This window comes from Eumetopias jubatus, unplaced genomic scaffold (assembly GCF_037043125.1).
Source record: "Eumetopias jubatus isolate StellerSeaLion01/CBP00866 unplaced genomic scaffold, mEumJub1_p1.0 scaffold_14, whole genome shotgun sequence".
Lineage (NCBI taxonomy): Eukaryota > Metazoa > Chordata > Mammalia > Carnivora > Otariidae > Eumetopias > Eumetopias jubatus.
Window position 1 is genome coordinate 755,367 of NW_028274820.1, and position 14,339 is coordinate 769,705.

Genomic DNA, 14,339 nt, shown 5'->3' on the forward strand with positions numbered 1-14,339 from the left:
ACCGGAAGGTCTTGACCTTGTTCCCTGGTGGGGTGGCTCAGTTGGCCCAGCTAGGGGGCTCCGCGACCAGGGTGGGGTCGGGAGTGCTCCCTAATGGAGGGAACAGCTGCTTCCAGACGGGGGTGGGTGCAGGTGGCCCCTGGGGCCCCTAGGATCATTCCCCATTGGGCCCAAGGCCCACCTGACCTGCCGCCCCCCGCCCTGCACCTGCCACACTGGCCGCCCCTGGGGATTTGTGGCTCCTTCACATCCTACCCGATGCAGGCCACAGCTGACCTGCCCCTGCCCCAGGGAGCCCTCTGCTTCCAGAACAAGTGGCTGCCCCTCCCCCCCGTGGCTGCTTCCATGGTCCCCATCGTGGCTGATCACAGACAACTCGATAGTGATCATTTTCGTGGTTTTTTTTTTTTTTAAAGATTTTATTTATTTATTTGACAGAGACACAGTGAGAGAGGGAACACAAGCAGGGGGAGTGGGAGAGGGAGAAGCAGGCTTCCCGCCGAGCAGGGAGCCCGATGCGGGGCTCGCTCCCAGGACCCTGGGACCATGACCTGAGCCGAAGGCAGACGCCTAACGACTGAGCCACCCAGGCGCCCCAATTTTCCAGTGTTTTATTTAAAAACACTTGAGCCTTTGCAAACAGGGAGCGCCCGCACAATCCCTGGGGTTTGCTGACGGTCGACATTTCGCCAGCCTGCCGGGCTCTGTCCGTCTTCCCACACAGCTGCACCTTGTGTGCACACGCGGGTTTAGTGGGTGCCAACTCTGGGGAGTCAGTTGCAGACAAACATCTCAGAGTGCATCTTGGAAAAACAAAACCGTTCCCTTACGTGCGCAGCAAGGTGAGCCGGGTTCCACACCGTGCTCCCTCACGTCCTGATGTCCTGCCGCCTCCCGTAACTTCACTCAACCCCAGACCCAGCCAGGGTCGCACTTAGTGTCTGCTTGTCGTGTCTCTATCTTCTCTCTTCAGTGGGAGAGTCCTGGGCCTTTTCTCCTCACGCCAGTTTTCTGAACAATTCAGGCGAGTTGCCTCACAGCAGGCCCCACGGTCACTTTCTCCTTCACCCCTGTGTGTCGTGTCCCCTGTCCCCTAGAAGGGACGTCTAGAGCTTGACTAAACATTCTGGGTCAGGAGCATTGTTACCTGCCTTTCCTACGAGACCGTGAGCTCCATGGGAGCAGAGCCTAACTAGATCTCTTTTGAGTCCTGATTTATTCCAAAGCTGGCAACGTCTGTCCAAGAGATTAAGCAGGGGCGAGCAGGGGGCACGTAGGAGCCGGCTCCCTGTGGTCAGCGTGCAGGGGGGGGCTGAACACCCAGCACCCCCATGGGCGCCCCAGCCTGCCCCAGTCCTGGCTGAGCACCTGTGCCCTGCAGGGTCACCGTGGGACGGTCAGCAGGTGTCCGGCAAGCATCAGCTTGGATAAGGTTTGGCTCCCAGCACGGGCCCCCCTGTCCACTCTTGGAGACCCCTGAGCCAGCCGGCACCTCCCACCCCGGGAACAGTGGCCCTGCTCTTCCACGGGACTCGGCCAAGCAGGAGAACCGTCTCCCTGCCCAGGGGCTACCTTCCAGTGGAGGGACCCCGGTGGGAGCGGGCGGGATGGTGCTGCCCCTCCTTCCTGAGCAAGCGGGGCAGCAGAGCCCCGACTCCAGGGCGTGCCCCTCATGCGCCAAGGCCGGCGGCAGCCGCTCAATGGGAGCCTGCCCGCCCTGTGCAGTGGTTTCTGTCTCAAAGCCAAACCAGAGCCTGAGGTCCTGCTTTCCAGCCCTCGGCCAACCTGCTTTTCCAGTTTCCCTGGCTGGTGGCCGGTGGCCGTCCGCTTCTGTGTCCTCTAACCACCCCCCCAAACACCCCCCGGAGCCCCAAGTGAGGAGAGCTCGCGGTGCGGCCCTTGGAGCTGGAGGTCAGCCACCAGGGGCACGGTCCCCCAGGGTTCCTTGCGACCAGGAAGGGCTGCTTCTGTGCAGGAAAGACACTGTCATGGCAAAAAATAAATAAAACCCCAGAGGCACCAGGAGCTCTACCCGTTGGAGGGGATGCCGAATGGGGCCGCCGCTTTGCAGGACGCTCAGGGAGTTTCTGACAAAACAGCACCCTCTTGCCGTCCAGGCGGGCGGTCACGCCCCTTGGTCTTTACCCAAAGGAGCTGAGAACTCGTGTCCACACGAAAACCCGCACGTGGGTGTTGACGGCAGCTTTATAACTGCCCAAACTCGGACGCACATGACATCCTTCAGCGAGCGAACAGATAGCACACTGTGCCGTCCAGACAAGGGAATCCTAGCAGCACGAAAGCAGAATGAGCGGATCACGCCACGGGAAGATGTGGAGGCCCTGAATTCCCAGCTCTCGGGGACCGCCGCCAGTCTGAGAAGGCTGCACCTGCAGGATCCCAAGTCTCTGTCCTTCTGGAGAAGGCACAGGTCTGGAGACAGTGAAGGTCAGCCAGGGGTGAGCAGGCGGGGTGAGCAGGGCTTTTGGGGGCCGGTGAAGGTGCCCTGTGGTGGGCACGGGTCAGACGTTTGTCCACATCCCGAGTGAGGCCTGAGGTGCGCCACGGGCTCTGGGTGACAATGATGGGTCCGTCCGAAGCTTCCACTCAATTTTGCTGTACACCTGACACTGCTCTAAAAAAACGTCTATTTAAGGAAATCTGCTAGGGGTGCTTGGGTGGCTCAGTCGGTGAAGCGTCTGCCTTCGGCTCAGGTCATGATCCCAGGGTCCTGGGATCGAGTCCCGCATCGGGCTCTCTGCTCGGCGGGAAGCCTGCTTCTCCCTCTCCCACTTCCCCTGCTTGTGTTCCCTCTCTCGCTGTGTCTCTCTCTGTCAAATAAATTAAAGAAAAGAAAGAAAAAGAAAGAAAGAAAGAAAGAAAGAAAGAAAGAAAGAAAGAAAGAAAGAAAGAAAGAAAGAAAGAAAGAAAGAAAGAAAGAAAGAAAGAAAGAAAGAAAGAAAGAAAGAGAAAGAAAAAGAAAGAAAGAAAGAGAGAGAGAGAGAAAGAAAAAGAAAAGAAAGAAAAAGAAATCTAAAAAGTTGACCTTTTATATATTATTCGTAATTCCCAAATAAATTCTTACTGATGGTCATTGACTTTAACACAAACAAAATGGCCTCAACAGGTGGAAGTGGGAAGAACCCCTGCAAGCACCCGGATATCCAGGGAGGCAATGTCCCTGGGGCCCCTTCGAGTCACCTGCCCACACAGGGGTCCCTGCAGTGGTTGAGGACCGGGGTTGGATGTCCCCCGCAGCTGTGGTCTCTGAGAGAAGAAGCAAGGGGTACGGGGCACGGGGCACATTCCCCACCGCACCAGCCAGACACGGGGTCAGGGAGCTGGACCCACGGAGAGCAGGGCCTTGGGGCCGATGAACGTGGCCCAGGCAGCAGGGCTCGGGGGATGGGGCATGCAGCGGAGAAGCATGGGGACCCCGACCTTGGTCCCGGCTGCCCGTCCAGCTGCACCTGTGGGGCCAGCCACCCCCCAGAGTCACACCGGACCCACGCTCAGAGGGGCCAGCCCCATGGTGAAATTCTTCCTCACTTGTGAAGTCACCAGTCCTGGCAGAGGGAGACCAGGGGCCCAGGGGGAAGAGCTGCTAGGGACTGGGAGCTGAGCCAAGGCTGTGGAAGTGGCCTGGGGCGGGGAGGTGGCCCAGGGCTTTGGAGTTTGGTGCTCTTACCCAGCTGGGGACAGGGCCTGGGTGAATGCCCCACAGAGGTGAGGGGTGAGGGCCATATCCCAACAAGACCGGGAGAAAGGGAGCCTCTTTCCCAGTATTTTTACTTTTGTTTTAATTAAAAAAAATTTTTTTTAGGATTTTATTTATTTATTTGACAGAGAGAGACACAGCGAGAGAGGGAACACAAGCAGGGGGAGTGGGAGAGGGAGAAGCAGGCTTCCCGCCGAGCAGGGAGCCCGATGTGGGGCTTGATCCCAGGACCCTGGGATCATGACCTGAGCCGAAGGCAGACGCTTAATGACTGAGCCACCCAGGCATTTCCCAGTATTTTTATTTTTTTTATTTTTTTAAAAGATTTTATTTATTTATTTGAGAGAGAAAGAATGAGAGAGAGAGAGCACATGGGAGGGAAGAGGGTCCGAGGGAGAAGCAGACTTCCTGCCGAGCAGGGAGCCCGATGTGGGACTCGATCGCGGGGCTCCAGGATCATGACCTGAGCCGAAGGCAGTGGCTTAACCAACTGAGCCACCCAGGCGCCCTGAATAAAATATTTTAAAATATTCTTAAAAACAGCTAAGAGCTAACAAGACAGTGTGTAGATACCAAAACTGAGGAGAAGGCAAGAACCCAGAGAAGTCGATCCAGAATTATAGTTGTTTCCTCCCTGAGGCATCTGCCAGGTCCTAGAAAAACTGCCAAATGGGGGGATGTTGGGGCCTTTGGGGGCTCAGGGGACAAACCAAGGCTCAAGGCCCACCCAAGGTAGGGGGTGTGACACTCCCTCCCCAGGAACACAAAGCTGGGACCCGAAGGGACCACACCTGCAGAGGAGGGAAAACCAGAAGTGAAGCAGCTCTGCAGGGATGGGCAGGCTGGAGGCTCTCCCGACTGGATGTCTGGGGGGGGGGCTACAATGACTCCCCATCCCCTCCCTCCTCGCATCTGCAAGGCACCAACCAAAATCCTCTTTGGAGAATTAACTTCATCCGAGGACTCAATTTCTACAGTAAAATTTAAAATACTATTTTAGGACCCCTGGGTGGCTCAGTCAGTGAAGCATCTACCTTCAGCTCAGGTCATGATCCCGGGGTCCTGGGATCCAGCCCATGCTTGGGATTCTCTCTGCCTCTGTCCCTCCCCCTGCTCCCTCTCTCTCTCTCTCTCTCAAATAAATCAATAAGTCTTTTTAAAAAATAAAATAAAGTACAATTTCAGCACTGATTCAAAGACAACCAGCCACATAAGAACTAACAAATCGTAGAAAACAGAAACAGGCTTCAAACATTAAACTCAACAGATGAGGTAACTGTTGTTTCAAGAATGAGAATCGAGGGGCGCCTGGGTGGCTCAGTCATTAAGTGTCTGCCTTCGGCTCAGGTCATGATCCCAGGGTCCTGGGATCGAGTCCCACATTGGGCTCCCTGCTCAGCGGGAAGCCTGCTTCTCCCTCTCGCACTCCCCCTGCTTGTGTTACCTCTCTCGCTGTGTCTCTCTCTGTCGAATAAAATAAAATCTTTTAAAAAAAAAATGAGAATCGAGCTTAAAAAATACCTACAGGAAGCAGGCATTATAAAAAATGATGACGCATCTTTGGAAGAGAACCTAACAGTTTAAGAAATGAGTGAGTAGCTGAACTTTGGATCAGTGGACACTCTACCTTCGTTTGAACTTTGCATGGCCCTAAGGATGTGGCCTTGGGGTGCTTGGGTGGCTCAGTTGTTAAGCGTCTGCCTTCGGCTCAGGTCATGATCCCAGGGTCCTGGGATCGGGCCCCGCATCGAGCTCTCTGCTCGGCGGGAAGCCTGCTTCTCCCTCTGCCACTCCCCCTGCTTGTGTTCCTGCTCTCGCTTTCTCTCTCTCTGTCAAATAAATAAACAAAATCTTTAAAAAAAAATAAAAGGACATGGCCTCAACACATATAGAACAAAAGTCACAGATCTAAAAAAAGAAGTAAGCAAACTGATGATCATAATAAGACACTCGAACAAACTTCTTTCAGTAATTGACAGGAAAAGAGGAAAACCCCCAGCAAAATAGGAATTATTTAAACAACATGATTATTTAAATATGACCTAATGAGGTTTGTTTGTTTTTAAAGAGACAGTCAATTGTCCCTACACCGTTGGTTGAGCGGTCCATCCCATTACAAACCCCCCAGGATTAAAGACTCTGTCTTCTACTGCAGGGCATCTCTGGGTCTGGTTCTATCGACTGTTGTCTCTCTACATGATGGGCCCCATGATCTTGCTTTTTTGGGTGTTCGTATTAGAGTTCTCTGAAGAAATAGAGCCAATAAGAGATACACACACATACAGAAATTAATATACTTAATACAACATAATATAAAGATATTTATCATGAGGAATTAACTCCCGTGATTACAGAGGCTGACGAGTCCCAAGATCGGTGAAGTGAGCCAGCAGGCCACAGACCTGGGAGCACTGGTGGGCTAAGTTCCAGTCCGAAGGCAGGAGAAGGGCAGGGGAGATTCGTGGCTGAATGCCAGGCATTGTGTCCAGGAGAAAAGCAGAGGTTAAAGTTGGCGGTCGCAAGGCCCAGGAAATGGCACGCCCCTTCCTGCACTGCCTGTTGGTTCTGGGCTCAGGCCCTGTGGCCTGTGGGCAGGCCGAGTCTGGACTTGCTGAGGCATTCCTTGGAGGCAAGTCACCCCTGGCGGTGGCAGCGTGCTTTCCTTTAGTGGGGTTGGTATCTGAGTGCGTCGGACCCTGCTGCAGCAGGCCCTATGCCCCTGTGCCTCGGTGGGACAGTCTCCCATGGCTCTCCGTCACCTCCCTGAGCGGTCCAGGGCCACTGCCCGGCAATCAGTATAGCCCTTGAGAAACCATGGAGTTTCTCTCATTCGCCCCTGGCTCTTGGAACACAATGAGCCTCGTGCACCTGTGCCTCTGGGGGGCCTTGGTTTTCTGGTCGCATCCCCAGCGGTGCGTGGGGTCAGGCTTAGCCCGTTTAGCATGTTCCTGCCCATCCTCCTGCTCCAGCTTCAGGGAGCTCCCCGGTGCCCTGGACTGACCCCTGGTCTTCCTCATGAGCACTCGGTGATGCCTCTGGGAAAAGAGTTGGGGTGCGTATGTAAATTCCCCTGTGTCTGGGGCTCCCAGGGATTGACACGTTGTCAGCCAGGGCGGTGCATGGGGCCCATGCCGCTGCAGTGCTCAGAAGGGCCTTGCATTTGGCTTAGTGCTCTGCTGTCCCTGTCCCGAAACCCTCGATCATTTGGGTTTTTTGTTTGTTTGTTTGTTTGTTTGTTTAAAGATTGTATTTATTTATTTGACAGAAAGAGACACAGCGAGAGAGGGAACACAAGCAGGGGGAGTGGGAGAGGGAGAAGCAGGCTTCCCGCTGAGCAGGGAGCCCGATGCGGGGCTCGATCCCAGGACCCTGGGACCATGACCTGAGCCAAAGGCAGACGCTTAACAACTGAGCCACCTGGGTGCCCCAATCCTCGATCATCTGTGAACAAAGTGTCCCACCTTTTGTTTTTCTCTGGGCCCCACACATCACTGAGCTGCTCCTGACAGAGGGCTGACTCACCTCCGCCTCAGTTTACCTCCTGCTCTGTCTTCACCTGCTGCAGGTTTGCCTCCAGCATCGGGGGAAGAGGTCACTGCAGGGGCTTTGCCAAAATCACGAAGGAGTTTGGAGACCTGGGCCTCATGGGAAAGCGGGCCATCCCTGGGCAGTGGGACCCAAATGGCCAGCAAGGCTGAATGGGGGGCGTTCCGCCGCCTGAAACGAGAGCCCGCCGAGCACACACCCCTCGCACCTGCTCAGTCCGCACACGGAGAGCAGAACGAAAACACAACCTGCAGAATGGGAGGCCAGATTTGCACAATCACATATCTGATGCAGGATTAATATCCAGAATGTATAAAGAGCTCCTACACCTCAACAATAAGAAACAGCAAAGAACCCAATGAAACAACGGGCAGAGGACTCGAACGGACATTTCCCCGAAGAGGACAGGCAGCACCTGAGAGGGTGCACAGCATCACTAACCTTTCGGACAACGCAAAACAAAACAGCCACCTAGCACCTCACAGCCATCAGGTTAGAGAAACAAGCCGGACACGGCAGGTGCTGCTGAGGACTGGAGGAACCGGGCCCCCCGCACCCTGTGGGCGGCCATGCACACGGGGGCCGCCGCCGTGGGAAACGGCGTGGCGGTTCCCGACAAAATGAAACGTAGATTCACCTTGTGACCCAGCGAGTCCACCTGGGGTCACGTGCCCAGAAGAACTGAGAGCAGGGACTTGGCCACGTTCACGGCAGCCGGAAGCGGGAGGCGCCCCGAGTGTCCATCCACGGATGGGCGGAGACACGGAAGACGGCGTGTCCCCACCATGGGGTATTACGCGGCCACAAAAAGGAAGGACACCTGCAACACCGGGATTGGTGACATGAGTGGAATGGGCCGGGCACAGAGGCACACGGACCCCACCTACGGCAGGTGGAGTGGGGGTGCGGGGCTGGGGGAGGGGACGGGGGTGCACAGACGGAAAGTTCTGGAGACAGAGGGTGGGGATGGCTGCACGAAACAAACGTGCTCAGTGCGGCTGAGCTGTGCACGCCACGGCTAAAGAGGTAAACGTCCTGTTGTGGGTGTGGTACCAGAGTTTTCGGTTTGGTTCGCTTTCAGGACGAGGTGTGCTGGCGATGAGCAGGGGGCCTGGGGGCCAGGGAGACCCGGCATCACCCTGCCTCTACCTCCTGCCAACTGTGTGGCCTTGGGTAAGTTTCTCAACCTTGCTGAGCTTTGTCGGCTCCCGGGGGAAATACCAGCATCGACTTCACAGGGCTGGTGGGAGAATCCCACGCCCACCCCAATAATGGCGCCTGACACTCCCTGGAATTCTGAATTGACTGAGGCCTTGATCTCCTGGGTTTGGTTCCTGTATCCCCTTCCGTGTCGCCGTGGGGGGCGGACTCCCCACCTTACGAGTCCTGGTGGGAGGCCGTGTGAAAACACCAGAGCCCACCAGCATCCCGCAATCTGGGCGATCTGGGCTCCACTCAGCAGACGCCCTGTCCCCACCTGCTCCCCCAAATGCGGGATGTCTGGAGGCTGAGGCGGCCGCTGGAGGTCCTCCCCCAGCCCGAAGCACCCCTGTCGCCTTCCTTGTCACCAGCGGAACGCGGCGGGGCTCCCAGACCCAAATATCCAGTTTCCCGGATTCTTGCACCGAGGACGGCAGCCGCTGGGCGGCTCTGGGGAAGCCGAGACCAGGACTGACAGGCGGCGTCACTGCCAGCCTGCGGTCCCCGGCCTCTCCCCTTCCCTGGCCTCCCGGCAGCCAGATGAACTTGAACCCTGTGGAGCGGGGGAGAGGCGCCACCTGGAGCCCCACGCTGACCAGCCTGGGGACGGCAGGAGCCAAGTCCCTGGGGGCCCCTGTCACGGCCGCGTGGGCCCTGCGGCTTCTCACGTAGGAAAGCTACTCGCATTTCGCATTACTTCATTTTTAACAGCTGATACTGAATTTATTCAAGTTATCTTTTTAAAAACACGATTCTTTAGCTTACAAACCGTCTTAGTCTCTGTGAGTATGGCCGATTTGAACTTGTGCAAATACACCTTCAAATATTTCAACTGCCTTCCTAAATGTAATCTCTCTGGTTTCCTTTTAAAGTCCTTATTTGGCCAAAAATAACAAAGAAAACCTCCCTGAGCTTTTAAATAGCTCTGATGAACTTCTAAATATGTTGAACCTAAAGTGGTCTTAAATGTTAAAACACAATACATAAACTTTGCAAGATTTCAAGGGGCAAGTATAAGCTGTAAATCTCAAGTTTAAAATGCAGTTTGGGGGCGGGGGACAGGGAGCTCCTAAAAACGGGCACAAGGTCCTTTTTGGGGCGAGGAAGCTGTTCTAAAATTAGATTGCGGTGCGTTCGGCACAGCTCTGATTTCTAGAAATCACTGGACTGTGTGTTTTAAGATGAGGGAATTTTATGGTAGGTAAAACGAGATCTCAGTGAGGCTATCCAAAAGGGAAAGGCACACATACGTCAGAGCGAGGGAAGCAGCCGAACATTTCACTTGACTGAGGTCAGCGCGGGCAGGACGGCCATTCGGCCACCCCTGTGTGCCTGGCCCAGGGACCCTTCCTTGGCCACACCCCTGCACTCACGGGCAGGGGGACACGTAGTATGTATTCCCTCTATTCTCTTCCTCTAAACATCCTTAACCACGGGGCGCCTGGTGGCTCAGTGGGTGAAGCGTCTGCCTCCGGCTCAGGTCATGAATCAGGGTCCTGGCATCGAGCCCCGCATCGGGCTCTCTGCTCAGCAGGGAGCCTGCTTCTCCCTCTCCCTCTGCTGCTCCCCCCGCTTGTGCTCGCTCTGTCAATTAAATAAATAAAATCTTTAAAAAATAAAAATAAAATAAACATCCTTAATCATGACACCGTCCTCAGGTCCATAAACGTCTCCTCTGCACCTGGCGGCGTCCGCGCCCGCTGGGCAGCCAGAGCACCTCCATACCCTTCCCAGGCCCACCGACCCCGGGGTGGGGGAAGGAGGGGGACAGTGGTGCCTGCTGGGACGGCATTCCCCACACAGCCCCCCTGACCCAGCACTTCCCGGTCAGCTCGTTCCCCTGAGAGCACACGGGAGCTGGGCTCTGCCCTAGACCCTCAGTGCCTAGACAAGTTCCCGTCGGAGCCGGTGTTGTGGGCTTCCCCTGCTTGCTGCTGGCCTGCTCTGAACGGAACGGTGGGCTGATGGGCCGGTCCCTGCAGCCCAGAGTGGAGGACCCTGCCTCATCCATGGGGCCCAATGCCAGCTACCACAAAGCACACGAGTCCGGGGACCTGGGCAGGAGCAGCTTGGAGGGGAGAGCGAGGCAGAAGTCAGGGAGTTCAGAGCGAGAAGGGGAGCAGTGCTTGGGAGGAGGCAGGCCACACATGCAGGACGGGCCTGGACAGACAGCGGCCAGGAGAGGACAGACGGGTCAGGGAAGGAAGCAGGGTGCTGGCAGCCCTCAGCAGCCTATCGAGGAGGGTGGGAGCGGAAGCGAGCCGCCCATCACCTGGCCACGTCCGTGGGCGGGCTGACTGTCCCGAGCTGGGGGCCGGCCCAGGCCGCGGCGGTGTGGGGACACTGACAAGCCCACCGAGGAGACACACCCAGAACCAGCTTTTGTGCGCCCTTTCATTCAGCACACGGGGCTGTGGGCCTCATTTAGGCATTAATTCAACACACCCCTACTGAGCTTTGATTCTGTGCGGTGTTCTCAGGCACCCAACTCCGGGAGGGCTCAGGAAAGCGTCCCAGAAAGGACCAAGCACAGGGGCGAGCTTTGCAGGTGGAGAGCAGAAAGGCACTGCGCAGGCAAAGGGTGAGTCCTGCAAAGGCAGGGGAGGTGCAGAGAAGGCAAAGCGTGAGTCCTGCAAAGGCAGGGGAGGTGCAGAGAAGGCAAAGCGTGAGTCCTGCAAAGGCAGGGGAGGTGCAGAGAAGGCAAAGGGTGAGTCCTGCAAAGGCAGGGGAGGTGCAGAGAAGGCAAAGCGTGAGTCCTGCAAAGGCAGGGGAGGTGCAGAGAAGGCAAAGCGTGAGTCCTGCAAAGGCAGGGGAGGTGCAGAGAAGGCAAAGCGTGAGTCCTGCAAAGGCAGGGGAGGTGCAGAGAAGGCAAAGCGTGAGTCCTGCAAAGGCAGAGGAGGTGCAGAGAAGCTCAGTGTGGCAAGAGGACCTTCCGCCTACAGAACTAGAACGCAAGCCAGCTGAGATGGTGCCGTGAAGGGGCTGCTTCTGTCTGTCCTGTGGGCAACTGAGAACCTGGAGAGATAGCACAGGAGTTAAAATTTGAGATGATTTTGAGAAGGATCGTTCTGGAAGTCCCTGGAAAAACTGGGGCCCAGTAATTAGGCAGGAGGCTGTTGCAGAAGGACCGAGCTGGAGCTGGAGCTGTGGGAAGGCCTGGGGAGGGAGGAGGAGGTTTGGGGAGGGAACAGGGGGAGGAGGTTTGGGGAGGGAGGAGAGAGGAGGGAGGGGGAGATTTGGGGAGGGAGGAGGGGGAGGAGGTTTGGGGAGGGAGGGAGGAGGGGGAGGAGGCTTGGGGAGGGAGGGGGGAGGGGGAGGAGGTTTGGGGAGGATGGGGAGGGGGAGGGGGTTTGGGGAGGGAGGGAGGAGGGGGAGGAGGTTTGGGGAGGATGGGGAGGGGGAGGAGGTTTGGGGAGGGAGGGAGGAGGGGGAGGAGGTTTGGGGAAGATGGGGGAGGGGGAGGAGGTTTGGGGAGGGTGGGGGAGGGGGAGGAGGCTTGGGGAGGGAGGAGGGGGAGGAGGTTTGGGGAGAGGGGGAGGAGGTTTGGGGAGGGAGGGAGGAGGAGGAGGAGGTTTGGGGAGGATGGGGGAGGGGGAGGAGGTTTGGGGAGGGAGGGAGGAGGGGGAGGAGGTTTGGGGAGGATGGGGGAGGGGGAGGAGGTTTGGGGAGGGTGGGGGAGGGGAGGAGGCTTGGGGAGGGAGGAGGGGGAGGATGTTTGGGGAGGGAGGAGGGGAGGGAGGAAGGAGGGGGAGGAGGTTTGGGGAGGGAGGGAGGAGGGGGAGGAGGCTTGGGGAGGGAGGTGGCAGAGCTGTCTGAGCAGTTCATTCATGAGGAGGAGCGGGTGAGCAGGGAGGATCCATGGCAGGTCTGGAGGGAGCTGTGGGCTCTGGGACTGGCCTAGGAGTCTCCCCAAGATCTGAGCCTCGGGAATGGGTGAGGCTGACCGCGGTGGGTGTGTAGGGAGCACCACCGGGTGTAACATGTAACTGTGACTCAGGAGCAATCTGCAGGAGTTCAGGGGGGAAGGCAGAGCTGGAGACACGGGGAGAGAAGAGCCAAGGCCTCAGGGAAGCAGTAGGGGCTTGGGGGACATGGCTGATGAAGGGCAGTGTCAGGGAAGGCCGACCCAGGACAAAGCCCTGGACTGTGGACTCTGAAGTCACCGCTGGGCCCAGCAGCAGCAAGAAGATGGGACGATCCACGCCAGTCCCGGGGCAAGAGGCGTGCACAAGTTACCCTCTTCCAAAGTGGTCTGTTTTCTTAATGTTTTCAATAACCCGGTTTTTCTCCTATTACTTCTCTGTGGCTCACAGACATTTGAGAGAAGCATTTGTACAGAACACTATAGCAACAAGGTTACAGACCGGTGCTGTCGGGTTTAGAACACCCCCAGCTAGCCCGATCAGGGCGCCGATCAGGGCGCCGTTGAATGCAGTTGGGTCTGCTTTGAGTGTGATTCATCCAAACAAGGCAGGACAGCCCCACATTCCTGAGGTTCTGGGCCTGCTGATATTTTACTCAGTTAGGAAGTCGGGTTCAACTGATAATGCTAATTCAGGATGCTCTACCACAGTGACTCCCCCAGCATGCTCACTTTCTTGAGTGCACACACTGTAAGCTGGTGAGGATGCAGGGAGCAGCCCCAGGGCCTTGCTGACCCCGGTGATGTTACAAGAATGCAGGACTTTATGCGGCATGAGCGAGAGTGAAGTCACTTCTGCATTCACGCAGTCCTTCTTTCTTAGGACGGGTCCCTAAGTGCTGCGGGGCTCAGCGTGAAGGAGAGGAAGCAGTGCAGGGAGCTTACGGCTGAGGGCCTGGGGCACTTTGTTTCAAGCAGAAGGGAACACGTAGCTTTCTCAAGGTCACCAAGCACCAGGTGATGTGGGAGAGGAAAAAAAAAAAAAGCAGTTTCCAGGTCCGGCTTTGGGAACACTCGCAGGCTGGTGACTGAGCAGCTACTCACAGGGAGGTGCCTCACTTTCCACCGGTGACAGCGGGGGCCGTGGGGCGGCCGGGGCTGGGAAGCAGGGTCTGTAAGCCCAGCACACGTGGGCTCCGGATGCCGCTGCAGTCATTGCGCGGGCTGCCCGCCGCGGGGCGCATCCTACGGCCGGGGAAGCCGTGCAGATGGGAGACACCGGCTTTGACACACGAACCTGACACCGGGAATGCTGCAACTGAGTGGCCGACGAGGACCTGACGACCCCCCTTCCAGACTCTGCACGGGGGACGGGGTCACCGCCCGCGTCCGAGCCCGGGGGTGGGGGCGCTCTCTGGGGCGCGGCTCCCACTCCTGCTCCCCAGGTCGAAAGAGGGCACGGGAGCGCGCCGCGACTCCGCAGGTACGAGCCTGCCAGGCTCTCGTGTCAACGTCCTCCTCCTGGAGAAAATTCAAGCAGACTGTGCAAGATATTTTGGGAAAGTAGGGCATTTTGGAAGCATTTCGTAACCTCCGAGACGGGGGCGGCGGTGCCTCCCGTGCGCTGGAGAAGGGGGCTGATGCCCGGGGCCACTCGGCGCCCCCAGCCGCGCGCGGAGTCGCGGGGGCGCGGGCCTGCTGGGGCGCGGGCGACCTTGGCGGGCGGCGCGACCTTGAGGCCTGCGTTCGCCTCAGTTGCCCCCTCTGCGCAATGGGGACACGCCCTAGCCGCCGGGCTGCGTAAGCCCGCCAGCGCCGGAGCCTCCGTCCCCCTCCCTCCCGGCGCCCTCTCGGGCTCCGCCGGCCCGCCGGGCCTCCGTCCCCGCGCCCGCACCCCGTCCCAGACCCGGTCCCCACGCCGCAGCGCCGCGACGGAGCCCGCGGGCGGGAACCTGCCCGCGCCGCCAGCGCGCACGCGCGCCCCCGTCCCGCCCCTCCGGCGCCGTCTCCTCT